Below are 22,584 nucleotides of genomic sequence, written 5' to 3' on the forward strand. Positions count from 1 at the left end.
TACATGCAGCTTGGGGCCTGGTTATTTGGCGAGAACTCCAACATATTGACGAGGCAGAACTTGTTTTGTAGAAGCCATGCTCATTCATCCTCCACAAAGCTTGTTCTTATATGCTTAACAGGTCAAGCTTCAATATGGTAATGTTTTTCATCAAATGACAGAACAGTGCAGAATTTATTAGGCGTGTGAGTCTGAGGTGTACATGAGAAATGGCTTTTCCAGAAAGGTTTGCGTTATGATGACATCTCAAAATCCAAGCTCCTGGGCACAGCTAAGTTTGACAAAGCGTATGAGCAGCTCGCCCAACATGTTTATTGAATGCAGGAAGGAAGGAGTGGCAGAACTTCTGCTGATCTTGCTGGCATCAGCAGACCTGCTGGTTGCCTTCCTCACCCCGCTGTAAGGTGCTAGACACATAGAAGCATGCATGGTCTCCAAGCTGTCAGAAACTCTGCAAAACTGGGACTCCTGGTGGCATGAAGGAGCCTCCCTGTGTTGAATAGTTTCATGTTCGCACTAAGCACACAGAGGTTGGGGTGGACCCAGTAGGTGCACCAGTGCTAATGGTTGTGCCGCTGCAATGAAGGTGGGTGTTGCGGGGGGGGGGGGGGCAATTGTCCAGAGCTGAGATTTTGTTTTTTGAGTTTTGTTTGGTTTTTTAAGTTTTTATTTATACTTTTCATGTTTATACATATCATTAATTTTACAATCATTTTCACATTTCAAAGCTTGACTTCCTCCCCCCCCCCTTTCCGCAGAGGCAGACCAGGCAGAGGGCCTTCTCGGTGGTGGCGCCCGCCCTGTGGAATGCCCTCCCATCAGATGTCAAGGAGATAAACAACTATCTGACTTTAGAAGACATCTGAAGCCAGTCCTGTTTAGGGAAATTTTTAATGACTGATGTTTTAATGTACTTTTAATCTTTTGTTGGAAACCGCCCAGAGTGGCTGGGGAAACCCAGCCAGATGGGCGGGGTATAAATAAAATATTATTATTATTATTATTATTATTATTATTATTATTATTATTCCTTAAATTATTTTTAATATCTTCTGCATATCCAAATTCATTTAATTTGCTCATTTAATTATCTACTTTGAATATATACTCTTACAAAACTGCAGATTATTGCAATAATCCTGCCAATGTTTTTATCTGTCTGCAATTTATCTGTAAATATTCAATAAACCATTTCCATTCTTTTATGAAAAGTTTGCTATCTTGATTTCTTATTCTTCCAGTAAGTTTCGCCATGTTTCCATATTCCATAAGTTTTTGTACCCATTCTTTCTTTGCTGGGACTTCTGCTTCTTTCCGTTTTGGGGCGAGTAGCATTCTTGGTCGTTGAATCCCTATAATTCCCAAAGGAAAAGTTTCTGTGTTGTTGTTGTTGTTGTTGTTTTTTTACAAAGGTTATTTTGACCATCCTTTTCAATTCCTTAACCTTACTACAAGACCATCACATATGATAAAAAGAACTTTCTTTCTCTTCACATTTCCAACACTTGTTTGATTTAGATTTACAGTGGTACTTCGGGTTACATACGCTTCAGGTTACAGACTCCGCTAACCCAGAAATATTACCTCGGGTTAAGAACTTTGCTTCAGGATGAGAACAGAAATCGTGCTCCGGTGGCGCGGCGGCAGCAGGAGGCCCCATCAGCTAAAGTGGTGCTTCAGGTTAAGAACAGTTTCAGGTTAAGAATGGACCTCCAGAACGAATGACGTACTTAACCCGAGGTACCACTGTATACATTTGGCAAAAACGGCAGAACTGAGATTTTGGTCACCTAAAGCAGGAGTGTGGAGCCCTTCTTATCTTGATGGCCACATCACGGGGGCAGCCACATGCCAGTGCTAGATAGAAATGGAAGAGTTGATTCAAGCAGAACTGTTCCCCAGGCTGAGTTTTGTCTATTCTGCACACCTCATTTTTTGTCAAAAAAAATCTGCATAGTGATTCTTTATCCTTTAGGAAGCTGTCAGCTAGCAGTTTTGGTCCTATCCACAAGGAATCAATTTTTCATTAAACAATAACTATGTTTGCCTCTCTTTCCCCCCCAAGCACAGCTTTCGATAACAAACAGGATTTGTCTAAAATTAGTTTAAGCGAGGTTTTTGGTTTTTTGTCTAAACAAAAGGTATACATGACAATTTAATTTGGAGTGTAGTTTCCCTCCCACCACACACATAGAAAATTACACAGTTGCATTAAGAACCGCCTACTAAATCATCAAAGGTAATTGAAATTGCAAATGCCACAGACTCAGTCTTTGTGGCAACCTTCTCAAGTATAAAACATGAAGCACTCTTTGAAGAGTCTTGTCCTTTCTTTGACTTAAACAATTTATGAAATCTAATTAGGTTGGTTTTCATTACTGAAATTGGAAGTGTTTGCTTCTTTTAACTGTAACTCGTACCCATAGAATCTGGTAATGAAACCCTTTTTTTTATATCTGTTGTTAAGTTGTGGGTGAACATATCAGACGACACAGCGATTCTTCAAACAGCTCTTGTTTATTCACAGGCCAGAACAGAACTGAACTGAAGGGTTCAGTCAGCCTGCTTATATAGAGCTCCAGTAAAACATAACTGTAACAATTTTCTAAAACTATCCAATCACTGAACGTCACTTTCACCTTATTTGCATAACTATCTACAGTATCCCCCTGCTGGCCCAGGATGAGAACTTCAGTACATAACATCTGTGATGAGTTCATCCTTCCCAGTGGCGTAGCGTGGGGGGTGCAGGGGGGCCCAGCCGCACCGGGTGCAACATCTGGGGTTAGGGCAAATCCATGGGTTAGGGGGCGCAAATCCACAGGTTAGGGGGCGCAAATTACCTGCCTTGCCCCGGGTGCTGACAACCCACGCTACGCCGCTGATCCTTCCTAGTCTTCTTGGTTTTCATTCCTGCTGCCCAAAGAGAAATCTGCTGTACTTAGTAGGTGAGGAGATCATCATGATAATCCTGGCATGTTCAAAACAATGAACAAGGAAAAACAAAACTCAGGCATCATCTGTATATGAAATGCCACCTATTTCAATAAGGTGCAATCTGAAAGCATGTCGCTGATCCATGAAGTAATCTCCCATCATTTTATTCTTTCTTAAAAGGTGGTACACAAAGTCACAAAACTCTTTTGTGATAAAAAAAATACCCCTGCCTATCTCATGCTGATAAAATTGCTAGACTTATTATGAAGTATTCATTCTAACAGGCACAAAAATATTGTAAGTACACTGGTTTTGAGGGGAGGTCAATATAATTTGAATATAGATTAAAACATGTGCCTTTAAGACTCTGCCACATTCCATATGGGTCTTTCATTTCCGTAACTTTGAGTACCTTTTGGTCCTGGAAACATGCCATTATTCTTCCCCTCACATAAGTTTATTGCCTTTCAGACAATAGTAGGATCCCAAAGCAAGGAAGGCAATTTTCTCTTGCTGTTTTCTGTTGTTGCACACCCTCCAATACTATCCATTTACCCAAGTCAATATCAGTTTTGGAGATGTGGTGCTGTGCAAATGGGTACATATTTGAAATAAGGCTGGGCACCACATAGTGCAGAGACTGGGAACCCGATGCAAAATAAGGAATAGTCATCAAAAAATGAACACGTATCTCATACCTGCCAAGTGTCCCAGAGGGAAAAGAGACGTCCTGTTTTTTCGCCTGATAATGCTGTAGCAATTTTGGGTGCTGCACTCTCGCGCTGCAACTTCGCCCCCCAAAAAGCACATGGGTCACGTGATTTGCCCGGGAGCACGTCCTGGAAGACGTCCTGGTATTTGATCTGAAAAAGTTGAACACTATGATATCTACATCCTGGCAACCAGGAAGAGAGCCTTTTCTGTTGTGGCTCTAACAGAATACCCCACCTACCTGCCCCCCCCCCAAGAGATATCATAGAATCATTGAATTGTAGAGTTAGACAGCTCCACAACGGTTGTCTAATCCAGCCCCCTGCAATGCAGGGATCTTTCACCCATTGTGGGGATCAAACCCACAACCCTGAGATTAAGAGACTCGTGCTCTACCAGCTGAACTAGAACAGCAGCACGTATGACAAATGACATTGTATGATGTCTTTTGCCTTCTTATTCCTTTGGTCAAGGCTGATTTGAATACCTGGCTCTTGTGAGTATGTCCTATTATTATGTACTGTGGTTTGTTGTATTGACAATTCTGAGTTGTCCTTTGGTACATAGGTAGGCCAATTCAATGCACTGGCTTTGATGCAGATGAAAAACCATTTCATTTAGTCAAACTCACCCAGATGTGCACTTTTATTATCTTCAGAGTTTTGTTTTGTTTTTTAATCCATTGATTTTGGGTTGCATATCCAGGACTGTGCTTGTACTTACACAACAAACTTCTATTTCTGCAACACAACTTCCTCCTCCTCTGCTTTCCCCAGCCGCCCATCGCACACCATCAAAATTTGTTCCAGAGCATTGAGATGAGGATCTGAGAGTGCACAGGGAGAGGAAGTCCTGTTGTGCAAGCAGAAAACCACTCATGCAACATTGGATCCTCCCCATTATCTAGATTTTTTATATTTTTTTATGTCCACTGCTTAAAAATCAGCTTTTATTGCTACAGTGGTACCTCAGGTTAAGTACTTAATTCATTCCGGAGGTCTGTTCTTAACCTGAAACTATTCTTAACCTGAAGCACCACTTTAGCTAATGGGGCCTCCTGCTGCTGCCGCACTGCCGGAGCACGATTTCTGTTCTTATCCTGAAGCAAAGTTCTTAACCTGAAGCACTATTTCTGGGTTGGCGGAGTCTGTAACCTGAAGCGTATGTAACCTGAAGCGTATGTAACCCGAGGTACCACTGTATTTTTAATTTCGCACCACTTTCTGTAATCCAGTTAGAATTCTTTGATTAAGCGGTATATATCTCTTACTGACATAGGAACCAACTCAAGAGGGCTGGGTGCCTGGGCACCCACACTAATATAATTGTGGAGATCTGGCACATGTGTGGGTGTGACTTCAGCCAAAGCATGGCTCAAGTTTGGTCAGAAACACACAAATCTAGGGGAGAAGAAAGAATTGACTCACAAAATGAGAAAAGCCAGCAGGCAGCAGTGGCCCTGCCTCTGAGAGAGAACCAGTTCAGCTCCACCCTCCGCAGCCTGCTAGCAGGGCACCATTTCTAGGGGGCTGCCTCGGACATGGTGGCAGGGTCGTTCTGCCTCCGAGTCTGAGCTCCTCCCCACAGAAAAGGGTGCCTTGCTGGCTGTGGAGAGGAGGAGGAAGAGGAGCTGTCGTTGGCCGCCACAATGCAGACGTACGACTTCACATGCAGACGTCTGCATTGCGGTGGCGGGCACCCACAATCCTGAGGGCAAGATGGCACCCCTGCTTACTGATTCCTTAATTTGAATGTGTTTTGTAAACTGTCCTGGATTTTGATAGCGGAGTGGCTGCCGGGACCACATAACACTGGTCTTGAGAGATCTGCATTGGCTCCCAATACGTTTCTGAGCACAATTCAAAGTGTTGGTGCTGACCTTTAAAGCCCTAAACGGCCTCGGCCCAGTATACCTGAAGGAGCGTCTCCACCCCCATCTTTCAGCCCGGACACTGAGATCCAGTGCTGAGGGCCTTCTGGTGGTTCCCTCACTGTGAGAAGTGAGGTTACAGGGAACCAGGCAGAGGGCCTTCTCTGTAGTGGCGCCCACCCTGTGGAACACCCTCCCTTCAGATGTGAAGGAAATAAGCAGCTATCCTATCTTTAAAAGACACCTGAAGGCAGCCCTGTTTAGGGAAGTTTTTAAAATTTAATGCTGTATTGTTTTAGCACTTGATTGGGAGGCACCCAGAGTGGCTGGGGAGACTCAGCCAGATGGGTGGGGTATAAATAATAATAATAAATAATAATAATAATAATAATAATAATAATAATAATAATAATAATAATAACATATAATAATAAGATAATTAAACAGGGAGAGCTGGAAACTGACACTGGGAACTTTTTAACACTCAGTAAACAGAAAAGCCAGAGTCAATTCTTTCTTCTCCCCTAGATTTGTGTGTGTCTGACCAAACTTGAGCCGTGCTTTGGCTGAAGTCACACCCACACCATGCATTTAAAACCCATGGCTCCCCACAAAGAATCTTGGGATCTGTAGTTTGTTAAGGGGGCTGGGAATTGTAGTTCTGCAAGGGGTAAACTACAGTTCCCAGGACTGGGGGGGGGAAGCCATGTGCTTTAAATATGTGTTAGATGCGTAGTCTGGATGTACCTGGTACGGGAGCAGCATGCAGCTTTTCCATTTACTTCAATCATAATTTGAAGGCATATCTTACTGCTTGCTGTTCAGGCTCTCGGTCCTGGTTCTATGTACCTGGGAGTAAAGAGGCCAGGCATATTCAAAGAAGCTCTCTCCCATTTTGCAGAGCAATTTCCCTGGGCACATAAATGTGTTTACAAATAGGAATTGCTATCAGTGAATTGCTAACATTGAGTGGGAGTGAAAAGGGCAAAGGGGGAAAACAGATTTGTTTCACTGAGACATTTCAACATACATTTTAAAAATGCTTTGTTAAATGGGAAGGCTATCTAGCAACTCAAATGCAACATGCATCCATAGATTCAGTATGTTTTGAAGCATGTGCCTTATTAGCGCCGCAGGATTGTTCAACACATTAAGGGAAGAAGACTTGCTAATTTAGGAGTTACTGTGCTATTGTGTACTTATAATTCTACACATACAGATACTTGGGACTTATTTTTCTGTAAAGATTTTGAAGATTGGCTGACTGTATGTATGCTTTCTCTCAGAAAGGCCTTTTCTGTACAGTAATTATTATTTTTTTTTAAAAAAAATTAAGCTCCACCTGTGTGAATGACGCAGTTAACAACGTCCAAGATCACAGGGCCCTGCCCCAATGAGCTTACAACCCACAATCTGAAACAGGGAAGGTGGCAGTGGAAGGACAGGGAAAAGGGGACAGGTATAAATGGCAAGATCATGCATTTGGAATTGAAAACTGTACAGTGACGGATCCTGCCTAATGTCAATAGGCAGGGAGTTCCAAAGCTTAAGCGACCCCACACTGAAAGAGCAATTCCTAGGAAATGCAGAACAAATATTATGTGGCTCTTGTACAAGTGCCATTTCTGCAGATCAAAGTGGTCAAATAGGTCCTTGTGGGGCAAGCCGATCCTTCAAGTAGACTGCTCCCAAGCTGTTAAAGTCTTTATATACTGTTAGTAAAATCTTCAGCATCTTAAAAAGCAGAGACATCACCTTGCCAACAAAGGTCCGTATAGTTAAAGCCATGGTTTTCCCAGTAGTGATGTATGGAAGTGAGAGCTGGACCATAAAGAAGGCTGATCGCCAAAAATTGATGCTTTTGAATTATGGTGCTGGAGGAGGCTCTTGAGAGTCCCACGGACTGCAAGAAGATCAACCCTATCCATTCTTAAGGAAATCAGCCCTGAGTGCTCACTGGAAGGACAGACCGTGAAGCTGAGGCTCCAATACTTTGGCCACCTCATGAGAAGAGAAGACTCCCTGGAAAAGACCCTGATGTTGGGAAAGATGGAGGGTACAAGGAGAAGGGGACGACAGAGGACGAGATGGTTGGACAGTGTTCTCGAAGCTACCAGCATGAGTTTGACCAAACTGCGGGAGACAGTGGAAGACAGGAGGGCCTGGCGTGCTCTGGTCCATGGGGTCACACAACTAAACAATTAAAATCTTAAGCTTGTCATCAGTGGCTTTGTCTAATAAGGGTCTCTGAGTCAAACTTCCTTTTTCTCCCCACCTTCCCATGCTCCTCATATGTCAAGGAGTCAAAGATGCATGGAGTTTTCTGCACTTTGGATGCCCAAAATCTTGTCTTAGGAGAAGATGCTAGTTTAAAACAATCCAGAGTGTCAAAAATACTGAAGGAGGTGGAGCCAGGGGTAGGCGGGTGGAAATGAATGTCAAGTCTTGTCACACCAGAGCCTGTAACAGCACCTGAAATGGTGAATAATTAACTTTGAGAAATATCTACCAAGCTAGTCATATACCCTCTTGCTTGTTTTGAACTTATTCCTCCTTCTGACACATTGCAAAGGAAGTATACACAGAAACTGAGAAATTCCATTGTGAAGTGTGACTAGCTGAGGAAGGCAGGAAAACAAGGGGGGAGGAAGAAATTACTTAGGAAATACAGAGACAACAGTTAAATTGCAGCGTTCAGCAAGAAAATAAAATTTTAGAATAACATGCATGGAAGACTGGGATGTGAAGCAGCTGGTGGAACCATATTTACCAAGCTGCCCATAAGGAATGTGAGAAGAGGAGGCACTGGAAAGTGTGGGCTAATGCTTGTCTTTCACTTATTTGAACTTCATAAAATGTCCCTGCCATCTTAGACAAATAGCTTGGACCATTAAGAAGTGCTTAAAGGTAAAGGTAAAGGGACCCCTGACCATTAGGTCCAGTCGTGACTGACTCTGGGGTTGCGGCGCTCATCTCGCTTTATTGGCCGAGGGAGCCGGTGCACAGTTTCCGGGTCATGTGGCCAGCATGATTAAGCCGCTTCTGGCGAACCAGAGCAGCGCAGGGAAATGCTGTTTACCTTCCCGCCGGAGCGGTACCTATTTATCTACTTGCTTGCAAACTGCTAGGTTGGCAGGAGCAGGGACCGAGAACGGGAGTTCACCCCGTCGTGGGGATTCGAACCGCCGACCTTCTGATCGGCAAGTCCGAGGCTCTGTGGTTTAACCCACAGCGCCACCCTATTAGGCCCTATTTAAACATTACACATAAGCAAACCTGGGCTGGCCTTCAAGTGCACCATCAACAGACATGCTTAGAAACATGATGATGTGGGAGAGAGATTTTATTTAGTTTGCATTTGAAGCTGAATATATCAAATTTGCACTTTCCCAAACCTTCTGAGAACCAGGTAGGTAGCCATGTTGGTCTGATGCAGTTGAAATATAATAAATAAATAAATTGTCCAGTAGCACCTTAGAGACCAACTAAATTTGTTCTTGGTATAAACTTTCGTGTGCATGCACACTTCTTCAGATACCATGAGCTACTTATGAGAACCAAAATGCAGCCATCCTTTGAAATTCACGCTTATCCATATTTTACAATGCACTTCTCCAACCAACCAACATGCACAACAAATGTGTATACTAGGGGGAAATGTGCATAAAAATGAATTTATTTGTGAAAATACCATGCAATAATAAAGAAATAAAAATTCCAAGGGAAATGGCTTGGGGTAAAATGCATACATTAGCCAAACTTGCATATAAAAATGTGTTTATTTGGAGAAATGTGCACTACAATGCTGAATAAAGTGGAGGGCTGGATTTAAACTGGGGGAAAATAGGAAAGTCTCCCTTTCAGATCTACCAAGGCTGAATTCATCTTGCAGTCAGGAACCTTAGTGACTGTGAAATCCCCGACAACAGTTTTGCTAATTTCTTTGAACTGCTTGAACACTGACTGTTTAATTTTCTGTATCAGAGCAATGAAAGTACCCGAGCAAGCATGATTCTTTCATTCCCTCTTAATTACTGCAATACAGCAGAACGAGCAATGTGAATAAAAATTAATTTTAGATTGTGTTTTTGCTGTCAAACTGTTTCTGCCTCATTACACATAATAGCCTCTCATTGGCCCGCCCTCCTGGAAACTACTGAGTGTCACATCAACAAAGAGCAGATTGCACACATGACTATCTTGGCCGCCTGGTCTTAGTGACCGCAAGCATGAATCCAGCTAGCAGAATATAAATGTTCTTGTATCAGGAGGTGCAGCATTCCACTGCCTGCAAGAGATACAGCTGAGGCAGCCTACAAAAGCAGGAGGGAAGAAGGCAAGATATATTTCAGTCAATAAGGGTCACAACCTAACCAGTGTAGCGTAGCAGTTAGAGTTTCAGACTAGCACCTGGGAGACAAAGGTTCAAATCCCCACTAGTGAAGGGAGAGAAATTCAGGTCACTTTTCATTTAAAGATAATTTGTTTCAAAAGTGGGAATTTCGCCACCGTTTCGTAGATGCAGCGAAAGGTCTGGTGAACTTTGGGCAGAAGGGACAGGGAACTGGGGGTTGCTTGGCATGGAAAACTCCGCTTGCAACCACTCAGCGCCACATACACAAGAGTCACGGTTATGGAGAAAGGCTGGATTTGACCCATATCTTGCACACCGCCATGTTTACCTGGGGAAAACTGGAAGCAAAACTCTTTCAGCCTCCTAAGAGTTTGCATCACCTATAGATCCTGGATTTTGTGTGTGTGTGTGTGTGTGACAGTGCTTTATAATACTACATTTAATAGTAGATTTTCATAGTTGTACTTAAAAAAATTTGTAACCTGCCCTGGGGCCTTAGGGTGAAGGGCAGGTAATAAAATAAACCACCACCTCAACAACCACATGGATGCTTTAGTTGAGATTCTAGCGTTGCAGGGGGTTGGACTAAATAACCTTAGGGTCTCTTCCAACTCCACAATAGGATTCTAACCAAAAGTTTCTAATTAGAATTAGCTGTCTCTGGGGTTCTGCCCAAGCTGCTCTTTGAAGAAGAAGAGTTTGGATTTGATACCCCACTTTATCACTACCCTAAGGAGTCTCAAAGCAGCTAACATTCTCCTTTCCCTTCCTCCCCCACAACAAATGCTCTGTGAGGTGAGTGGGGCTAAGAGACTTCAGAGAAGTGTGACTAGCCCAAGGTCACCCAGCAGCTGCATGTGGAGGAGCGGAGACACGAACCCAGTTCACCAGATTACGAGACTACCGCTCTTAACCACTACACCGCACTGGCTGAGGACTCTTGGTCTTAAAAGAATGCCAGTTGGGCTCCGTTCACCCTCTGCCAATATATTTAGAAACAAAACAAATAGGACAAAGTCACCACTAGTCTGCAGCGCTCTCTCACCCAAAGGAAAAGAAACCCGTCAAGGCTGCTCCTGGAATATCTCACAGAAGCATGCAATGACCAAGTTGCCAGCCAGTGCGCTACACAAGCTAGTTTGAGTGACTCGAACAATAGAGCACCTCAAGTACAGAGCAGACGTGGGCACTGAGATGCATCATGCCACAGATTCTTGCAGGACAAAGAACACATTGCGCAAACCCCACATTCATTCAAGTAAGTGATGCCATGTACAGCTGCAAGAGAGACAGGCGGCGAGGGGGAGGTTGATAGCCAGTCTAGTTGGAAAGAAATTGCACCCCGATCCCATGTCTTTTTCAATTTTGAGCATGAATATTCTCAGGCTGGGAGGGGTCTACCCTACAGATTCATACCTCACAGCTCTTTTTTATTGTAATTTTATTTTGACAAAGTAATAATCACAAATAAATAAGAATAAAAATGTGTGCCCCACCACCAAGACCATTCCAGTGTAACTATCCGACCTCCTAAAATTTCAACACCTCTTGCGATGGTTTGGTCCCTTTCCATTTTAACAGTACAAATTCTACAAACACCGTCCATATCTCCTCCTTTCCTGCATATTCCCCATCTTACCTTAATGGCACATGTTAATTTATCATTAATAGCTATATCCCACACCTCTTTATACCATTCTTCCATTTTATATTCTGCTCACTCCTTGAACTTCCTAGCTATCATGATTTGTGAAGCTGTCAATAAATGTGTGAGCAAGTCCTTCATAGCCTGCAAACCTTCCACCCCATCGTAAATTGATAATCATGCTACCTCTGGGCTTTCGGTCAGCTTTAAAACAGTGGTTTCTGTTATCTCGTCTCACAGCTCTTCTTGCCTTACTCTGCCTCATGGTAGGACTGACCCAGGACAAGAGAACAGCATGGTCCTTTTTGGCTTCCTTTGTTGTATTCTCCTAAAATGGATTAATATTTGTGTATTTGTAAAGTCCTGAGGGGTGGTGGTGGGGAACATAGCAATTGGTAAGGTAAATGGACCCCTGACCATTAGGTCCAGTCGTGGCCGACTCCGGAGTTGCGGCGCTCATCTCACTTTATTGGCCGGGGGAGCCGGAGTACAGTTTCCGGGTCATGTGGCCAGCATGACTGGCAAACCAGAGCAGCACACCGAAACGCTGTTTACCTTCCCGCCGGAGCGGTATTTATCTACTGGTACTTGCACTTTGACGTGCTTTCGAACTGCTAGGTTGGCAGGAGCAGGGACCAAGCAACCGGAGCTCACCCCATCGCGGGGATTCGAACCGCCAACCTTCTGATCAGCAAGTCCTAGGCTCTGTGGTTTAACCCACAGCACAAAACTGCCTATAGCACATGTGGTTCCATTGCAGAAGGCAATCCCCATCTACACCCTTGCAACCACAATTCCTTGGGCCCTTGTAGGTCTCTGATTGGACTAAGTATCTTTGTTGCTTCTCCTGGAATGGTACTGCTATCGCTACTAGAATTTTAACTTTTATGCATGTAGGACTGATTGCATACCCTCCAACATTTTCTGATGAAAATAGGGACACCCTATTCCAAAGTGGGACATTCCAGGATAAAATCAGAAACTGGGATGGCTTCTGTAAATCCAGGACTGTCCCTTGAAAATAGGGACACTTGGAGGGTCTGTGATAGTGTTCTACGCTCCTAGGAAAGATGCAAAAATTCATATTCAGAGCAAATATGCAGTGCCCTTTTGTGTGGATAGATGGCATTTCACGCTGTTTTTTTATTACTTTGCTTTTATCATCATGTTCTTTTGTGTTTTTCTTTCTGGCTGTTTTACTTGGATGATTATTTCAGATCAATACTTAGCTGCTCCCTCAAGTCTCTTCACTTTCCCAACAAACCTCCCCTCAAGCCCAGGCTCTTTGGCCTGCCTCCTTCCCACTTTGTGCTTTTTCTTAATTCTGATAACAGCAAGCAACTGCCCCTGATTTCTTCAGTGGGTAATAAGCTGTAAACATTGCCACAAATTGAAGTCAGGAGGTCGACAGTTGGGTTGTCCCTCCCACCTGTCAAAGTTGGCCCTCAGGAATGGTAGGGAGGTACTGTCCAGGCAGGATTGAACTCTGCACACATCATTTGAAATCCTGATTTCGGCGGGGCTTGGGTGCAGTTCCCCTGGGAACTGGCTGGTTTGCCCAAACCAAGCAAGACTGAACATCACATGCTTCAGCTGATGGGCATGGGGCTCAACCTCACAGGGTTGTTGTGAGGATAAAATGGGAAGAGGGAGAATCATGTTTGTGTTAGAATATTCCGTTCCACCTTAAGAGGAACAGACATGGCTGTTGTGTGTCACATGCCTGTTTACACTCCAGCACAGCTTGCTGGGAACTTCCGTTTTGTGTATAGCTTTGCTTATGCTGCTTGCTCTTGGACACGAAGGAGAGAAGACATGTTTTTCCTTTGTCCTGATGTATGCTGAAATATACTCAGAGTCGAGAGTGGATTTCATGCTCTTTATTCAGCTCATAGTGGTGACGAGGAATGAAAGTCCCCTCAAATTATCTGCTTTATATACATTATATACATGTGCTCCTTCTATGTTTAATTGATCTAGGAAATATACTCATTATATTGCTACAAGCTGTAAAAATCTGTGTTTTGCACATACTGTATGCTCTAACTCTTCCCCAGCCCTAGTCCTCCAGATATTTATTATCACTAGTACTTGTACTATTTCCATCCCTTCATCCTAAGGTCCCAGGATGGGTTACAACTATTTAAAACTCAGTTTAAAATGGTTTTGAAACTTGCAATTAAAAAAAAATACTCTGAATATTGTGAACTACAATTTCCGTTGGCCCCGTACAATACAGCTACTAGTCAGGGATAATGGGAGTTGTAGTCCATCCAAAACATCTGCAGGGCACCAGGTTGGGTAAGGCCACTCTAGGTCTTTCTTTCTCTCTCTCTCTCTCCCTACACATGATTTGCAAGCACAACCAGATGTTGAGCATTTTATGGCAGAGAGCCTAGAGCTATGGATGTATGCTTCGCTTGAGGTGTTGAATCATGGATAAGTTGGGTGACTGCATATGTTTTATTGTTTGAATGGAGCATTATGTGGCAAATATAAAAAGAAACATCTTGCAGCAAGTTTATTGCTCGAATCGAGCATTCTCACCTGAATTGAGCATTGTGCTGAAGTATTCAAAGGGAACCATAGATTGTAACGAGTGCATTGAAAAGTGAGGAACGTATGTGGCGAGGAGAGGAGGACTTCTTAAGTGCTGCCATTTCTTTGCTAACAAAAGTTAGGTAATTTAAAAAACAACACATGAAACCACAATATTAAAAAGAAAATGTGTATGCGTGGACACCTTAATATCACGTCCACAAAAATCCATTTTGTATCTAACGTCATATACAATGAAAGGTGGACTGTACACTTACCTAGAAATGAGTTCTACTGAAATCTATCGAAATTACTTCCAAAGAACTCTGTTCGGGATTGAGCTGCGTATTTACACAAGTCGTTGCCTTTGCCACAGTAAAATGTTCTGGGTGCTCGAAGCTGGGATTGCAAAAGACCTTGTCTGTTTTCCTAGTCTTCATGGGTCTTTGAGTATGATAACCCTTGGTGTGATAAGGCAACTTTATCATCCTTTTCTGGTGATGTGTAAGTACCGTATCTTATTCCATCAGGCAAAGGATTTATTTGCCCACATCTGCTCCAGAGGGTTTGGGGAAAACCCAGGGTAGATTTTGCTGGGTGGCGGAAGAGGTGAGAGTTCCATTGCACAAGTGTAAAGCCTTGTGCTGACCAAAAGTTAGTTGGATATTGCCCTTTATGTTTGGCCCTGAACAGTGGCGTGCGGTCAGTGGGCTAGGGGGACTAGGCTGGTCCTCTAAATGTTCCCAGTAAATTAGAATGTTAAAGTATTAAAGCCTGGTGCCTCCTTCCCAAAGTCCGGGAATCTTCTGCCTGGCTTAGGAAGGGAGGTGTGATGCTCCGATGGGATCCAAGAGCCCTTCTGCCACCTCCCCAATAATAATAATAATTTATTACTTATACCTCGCCCATCTGGCTGGGTTTCCCCAGCCACTCCGGGCAGCCCCCAACAGAATATTAAAGAAATGATAAAATGTAAAACATTAAAAACTTTTTTAAACAGGGCTGCCTTCAGATGTCTTGTAAAAGTCAGATTGTTGTTTACTTCCTTGAAATCTGGTAGGAGGGTGTTCCACAGGGCAGGCGCCACTACTGAGAAGGCCCTCTGCCTGGTTCCCTGTAACCTCACTTCTCGCAGTGAGGGAACTGCCAGAAGGCCCTCGGGACTGGACTTCAGTGTCCAGGCTGAACGATGGGGGTAAAGATGCTCCTTCAGGTATACAGGGCTCAGGCCATTTAGGGCTTTAAAGGTCAGCACCAAAATGACTTGAATTGTACTAGAAAACATACTTTGGGAAGGAGACAGCAGGGCTCCAGCAACCTGTCAGAAACTTGGCGCTTCCTTCCCAAAGCCCAGGAAGCTTCTGCCCAGCTTAAGAAGGCATGGTGCTGAGGCACACGATGTCAGGATGTCACAATGTCACACGCGCAATGAACGTTCCCCTCCATCTCCTCACCCTGTGCACCCCCACCCCCCAGGTTTATCCCCAAGCCTCCAGAGTGGATTAGGACTTGCTGATCAGAAGGTCGGTGGTTCGAATCCCCGCGACGGGGTGAGCTCCCATTGCTCGGTCCCTGCTCCTGCCAACCTAGCAGTTCGAAAGCACGTCAAAGTGCCAGGAGATAAATAGGTACCGCTCTGGAAGGAAGGTAAACGGCGTTTCCGTGTGCTGCTCTGGTTCGCCAGAAGCGGCTTAGTCATGCTGGCCACATGACCCAGAAGCTGTACACTGGCTCCCTCGGCCAATAAAGCGAGATGAGCACCACAACCCCAGAGTCGGCCACGACTGGACCTAATGGTCAGGGGTCCCTTTACCGTTTAAGCGGAGAAGAAAGAGAAGTTTTGTCACATGAGTGGAAGTCGTTCCACTCACACTCAGTCCTTTTGTCTCACTACCTTAGTCCTTAGCTTTCCCTTCAGTAGATCTCTATCAGGCAAACTTCCTTTTTAGGGATTTAGTTAAAAGTACAATCACAGAGTGTACTTTGATTACCTTTCCCCCTCCTCTTTTTCTCAGGCTGAAAAGTTCCCCCAAGTGAAAAACGTGTCACCCAGGCTAAAATGTGAAAAAGGAGGTGCTAAACAGTAGCCACCCTTTCTTGAGCCTCTTGACAGATGCAGAGGACCTGACACTGTTGATGGCAGGGCAGTTAAGACCTGGAATCATTTCCTTCCCTTGCTTCAGTATTGATTTAACCATCATAGAGGGAAAGTTCATACTCTGAGCATAAATGTGCTTTGCTTCTAAGTTATAGCTCTGGCAAAAGGAAAAAGGGGACATTTAAAGTTTGGATAATAAACGTGTTTTTCATGTGGCATGGCTTAATTTCTAAATAAGTGTTATGGAATCAATCCTGTCTTAACATCATACTTGGACCCTCTTTTATAGAAGCTTTCCCTAGATATGCTGAGAATAATGGCTTTCCCCCCCTGCACACATGCAATGACACACTTTCCTTTAAAAGGTGCTATAAAAGCCTAGACAGCATCTTGAGAAGTAGAGACGTCACCTTGCCAACAAAGGTCCGTATAGTTAAAGCCATGGTTTTCCCAGTAGTGATGTATGGAAGTGAGAGCTGGACCATAAAGAAGGCTGATCGCCGAAGAATTGATGCTTTTGAATTATGGTGCTGGAGAAGACTCTTGAGAGTCCCATGGACTGCAAGAAGATCAAACGCATCCATTCTTAAGGAAATCAGCCCTGAGTGCTCACTGGAAGGACAGATCGTGAAGCTGAGGCTCCAGTACTTTGGCCACCTCATGAGAAGAGAAGACTCCCTGGAGAAGACCCTGATGCTGGGAAAGATGGAGGGCACAAGGAGAAGGGGGCGACAGAGGACAAGATGGTTGGATAGTGTTTTCGAGGTTACCAGCATGAGTTTGACCAAACTGCGGGAGGTAGTGGAGGACAGAGGTGCCTGGCGTGCTCTGGTCCATGGGGTCACGAAGAGTCGGACACGACTAAACGACTAAACAACAACAACAACAACAACATAAAAGCCCTACAGTGATGAAAACAGCATGGTTAAAAATTGCAGCCCCACCAAGTCAGAATATTACCAGCAGCTACTAACAATATGTGTACAGTACAGTGGTCAAATATCCTTAAGGAAGATGAGGTGGGATCCTGTGGCCAGGAATGTACACCACACATTTACTCCTCATCTCCAAACCAGCAATTAGGCTTGGGAAAAGATGGTTAATTCTCCCACTCCAGGTTAGGTAAAGTGCAATAATTCATTTCACTTCACATTTAAAAGTAAATCCACCTAATTCAGACTTTCCTTTGAAATTTGTATTTCTCCAAATTTTGCAATGTAGTTTTCCAGCCAAGTGATATGTAAAGAAAAATGCACATACCGGGGTAGGTAAAAGGTAAAGGTAAAGGACCCCTGGACGGTTAAGTTCAGTTGAAGGCAACTATGGGGCGCGGCACTCATCTCGGTTTCAGGATGAGGGAGCCAGCACTTGTCCACAAACAGCTTGAGTAAATTGCTACTGGCGCAACGGAACACTGTGATGGAAGCCAGAGCGCATGGAAACGTCATTCACCTTCCCGCTGCAGTGGTACCTATTTATCTACTTGCACTGGCTGCTTTCGAACTGCAAGGTTGGCAGGAGCTGGGATAGAGCAACGGGAGCTCACCCCGTCGCGGGGATTCGAACCGCCAACCTTCCAATCAGCCAATCAGCAAGCCCAAGAGGCTCAGTGGTTTAGACCACAGTGCCGCCCTCTTCTGGGTAAGGTGGGCATAAAAACACATATATTAGTTCAAATAAACAAACATGCATTATAGCAGAGAACATTGCTTTGCAAAAAAAAAAAAGTGTATTAGGCAAAATTGCATATAACACACCTGTGTTGGAAGAAATCACACTAAACTGCTGGGTTGTTTGTGTGTGTGTGTTTTGCAAACTGATATGAAGATCTGGAGAATGGAAAGTGGGGGAAATGAGAAACAGAGAAACAAAAATTGACAGATTTGGCTAGCCTTATCAAAGCTACAAACTCCAGGAAGATCAGTCCCATGCCCTGCATGTTACGTTTGCTTCATGTTATGTTCTTTCAGGTTATGTCCCAAGGTGACCCGGAAGTACCAGAAAGGGTGACTTCCGGGTTTCGCCACTCACACATGCGCAGAAGCACTAAATTGCACTTCGCGCATGTGCACAAGCGCCAAATCGCACCACACACCTGCTCAGATACGGCGCTTCAGGTTGCACTCTTTTCATGTTGCGAACGGGCCTCCGGAACGGATCCCATTCGCAACTAGAGGTACCACTGTAATTAAGCTTGAAAAGGACTTTCTACTGGGAGCAACATCTATTAACCCTTCACTCTCCAGCTGTGCCCCCCTGAAAATGCTTCCTTCGATGTGGCAACTGGGTTTGAAGAAATCCTATCAAACCTAATTGCAACTGGGCTGAGGAGGGGAGGAGACTCTGTCGGAAGTCCGGGGAGAGGGGGGTATATGCACACCATCCTGGCCACCATAACACAAGAGCCTCCCTCAGCCAGAAGGAAAAGCGTAAAGGAAACCAGTAAATGTCTGCTTTAGAGGAAATGGTAACAACAAAGGCAACACAAGGAGGATACTTTACCTCAGTGCTCCCTGGCCGACTACTCACCCCCAAAGTTTGTCTTGTGTTACAAATGTTTCTTGCTTAACTTTGCTAAACATAACATGGTTTTTGTTGTTTGTTTCACAAAACACAAACGACACTGTGACAAACAGGCTAAGAAATTTGCATTCTCTCCCACGGGCAAGATTTTTGCTGATAGACTGGCATGCTAGATCAGACATCAGAAATGGGTCTCTGTTCACTCCAGCAGCAGAGCAGTAAAAATTATTAGATGGAGGGCTGGCACTTGTTATGTTAGAAAATAAAGCAAGCTGAACTGAACTTGGTTACTATGGGACTTAGAACAGCAGATTCCGCAATGTGCAGAAACTACCTTCTTGACTGGTGGACCTACCACTGGCCTTGTCTGCTCAATCCACCAGAGCCTATCCTCACATGCATGGAAAGACTTCTGAAGCACCTAACTCACTGAGAGCTTGAGCACCCACGACTGTGAGTGTCTGGGGCCAAGGGCGCCATGCAGCTTTCATGGCCCTGGCGCCGAAATTTGTGGGTGCCTGGCCCCTTCATGGGGTATTTTGTGGGTGCTCAGGCACCCAGGGCCCCAGGGAGCCGACACCTATGCTAAGCCCTTTGAATTAGGCCCAGAAATGTATAGGAAATAAAATGTGAAGGTAAGAGACACATTGGGACGCGGGTGGCGCTGTGGGTTAAACCACAGAGCCTAGGGATTGCTGATCAGTAGGTCGGCTGTTCGAATCCCTGCAACGGGGTGAACTCCCGTTGCTCAGGCCCAGCTCCTGCCAACCTAGCAGTTTGAAAGCAAGTAGATAAATAGGTACCACTCTGGCGGGAAGGTAAACAGCGTTTCCATGCGCTGCTCGGGTTCGCCAGAAGCGGCTTAGTCATGCTGGCCACATGACCCGGAAGCTGTATGCCGGCTCCCTCAGCCAATAAAGCAACCCCAGAGTCGGTCGCGACTGGACCTAGTGGTCAGGGGTCCCTTTACCTTTCTAAGAGACACATTGTAAAGCTCTTTTCATGTACAGATGCTTACACAAATGATGGGGTAGAACAAAGACAAAGCACAGACGTCACATTTGAGCTTGGAGTATTGCATTTCATAACACTGATACTCCCAAAGTCGGCACAGGGACATGATTTGGAGCACATCAGAATACTGTGGATAGGAAGAAGTTGACTACTTAAAATAGTTCTCCGTGTGGCTGAGCGAGTACACCAAATGTTCCTGAGGAGATAATTATAGGGCTAATGGGGAGAGGAGACACGAGGATCAAATACATTATTAGGAGGGCAGAGATCCATGGCAGAAATACAGGAATGTAATTACCCCTGATTTCAATGCCTATAATATCTAAGTGTCAACTTTTTGACACTACAATAATAAACGCTTTAGCTACAAAGCCACCACATGGGGCTGATTTATTGCAGCCCTTTGGGAAGATAAAGCTACAGACATTATTCCTTCGCTTTTGCTTATATTAGAATGGACAAAAAACACACAAAATGTTAAGAACCTCTTTTGCGGTTTCTGCCTAATGGATGCTAGCAATTGCATCCAAATTGAAATGTCAAACACAGCTGATTCTTCACAGACCTAAGGACGGAGGGAGGGAGGGAGGGCATGGTTTTTTTGCTGAGGTGCTTTTGTTGGCCACTGTTTTGCTGCAAAATTATAGGCATTTACCTCTCAGGTGGCCCATTTAGGAGGAACAAGAGGAAGGTTCATCTGATTCCTCTCCATGTTGTGAGCTGGAAGGGTCTGTAAATGATGAGCAGCTAGACATTTTATAAAGCTAACCTGAGGCAGTTATTCAGCTTTCGCACTTCTCCAATTGTGGCAGTACAACTCTCGGCTCAAAAATATGCCAAAATGCTCTCTGTAAAGCCCAGACAGCCACTTGTCTCTTTGAGCTTTCCTTCTCGATGTGCTTCACCATGGCTATATTTTTTTTCCATTAACGGCTGTAAACTTTTCAGCTGATGCAAGACAGCCTATTTGCTTTTGAATAGGTCATTTCAAACCATAAAGGTGAAGACAGATGTACTTGGAAACAGGAGCACCTCCAGGGGGGATGGCTTTGTGTGGAGTGAGCTTTCAAGCTTATAATAATGCACATATAGCCAATGGGCTGCATCCTGTTCACTTGCTCCTGTTTGCCCAGCATCCCTTGCTTCAGGTAGGCTATCTGCTGCCCCTCACTCCTATTCGTCCCCCTCCTTCAAGTCAATGGCGTATTTAACCCATTAAATGTTTGTTCAAAATTTTTGCAAAATTTGTTTTGCTTTTTTAATACTCATTTTGGAGAGGGGGGATGTTTGACGCTGTGATTAACACAAAGGTTAGCAAATCAGCACAGCCTTTCCCTGAAAAGGAGGGAAAGTGATGCCATCTGTGACTCGGGCGCTAGCCAATCAGTGCTGTACCCAGCAGACTTCTGCAAAGAGCCAAAAGCATATGGCTCCCTCAGGACCAGATCTGGGTGAGTAGACTGCACATATCTCCATCTAAATGACAGGGAGAATACATCAAAAGCAGGTTCACTACCTAAGCTAAGGACTTGTGTTTTCACCCCCACCTTCCCCAGGAAAAGGCACTCTCAGTTGAGATACTAGGAGCTGAAGCTGGCATACAAGTCCCGCCCCCCCCCCCCATTTTATCAACACAACAAACCTGTGAAGTAGGTAAGGCTGAGAGACATTGATTGCCCCAAGGTTATCCAGTGAGCTTTATGGCCAAGTGGGGATTTTGAACCCGGGTCGCCCAGATCCTACACCACACAGGCAGACAATGACCCTAGGTGATTGCATCAGGGGCAAAATCACAATAATACATGCCTTTTTGAATTATTGAAGGAAGTATTTTTAAAAAGCTATGAAAAGTCTCTCTCTCTGTCATATTTTCTTCTTTTTTGTGTGTACCTTATCATAGTAAAACGACAACACCAAAATAGGGGTTATCCACACTTCCTCTTGTCAGCCGCTTTGCTCTGGGAAAAACTGCTATTTAGCACGCTAATGGAGCAAACAGCACTTTGGGCTTTGCATGGATTGTTGTTTGTTCTGGTTTAGAGCTAAAGAGTGAGTTTTCCCTGGGAAAGGAGCAGGGTAAGGGGAAAACAGCCCACCTAGGATGGAACAAGCAAAAGTGTGGAAAAGCCCATACTCTCATAAAGGCCACATTCAAGTCACACCAGTTAACTAGGGTTGCAATCCTATGCATACCTATTTGGGATTGAACACTATTGAACTCAGGAGGGCTTGCTTTCAAGTACGGTGGTACCTCAGGTTAAGTTCTTAATTCGTTCCGGAAATCCATTCTTAACCTGAAACTGTTCTTAACCTGAAGCACCACTTTAGCTAATGGGGTCTCCCGCTGCTGCCATGCCGCTGCCATGTGATTTCTATTCTCATCCTGAAGCAAAGTTCTTAACCTGAGGTACTATTTCTGGGTTAGCAGAGTCTGTAACCTGAAGTGTATGTAACCTGAAGCGTATGTAACCCGAGGTACCACTGTATGTGCACAAGACTGAGCTTTCAGGGCTGTAGTCCTAAGCCTAAACATGTGGAAGCAACACCCACTGAACTCTATGAGACGTACTTTGGCAGGGGGAGCAGGGAATGCTCCAGAGAGCTTATTGATTAATGATCATAGACTCCAGTACACCATACAGGATTTAAAAGCACCTGGCTTCAGAAACATGCACACAATTTAAGTTTTCTCACATCTTAGCCCAGCTCTGCAGTGTTCACAAATGTAGAACTATTAATTATCTACCTTGCACTTACATGTAACGCCACAAAGGTAGAAATTTCCAGCAACTGCTGCTTTGTTTTCTAACTATTAAAACATAACCATGCCAGATGTTCATGCTGGTGAGCACATTTGCAACATATATGGCTGATGGGAACTGAAGCAACAACTG

This window comes from Podarcis muralis, chromosome 5 (genome assembly GCF_964188315.1).
Source record: "Podarcis muralis chromosome 5, rPodMur119.hap1.1, whole genome shotgun sequence".
In the NCBI taxonomy this organism is placed as follows: Eukaryota; Metazoa; Chordata; class Lepidosauria; order Squamata; family Lacertidae; genus Podarcis; species Podarcis muralis.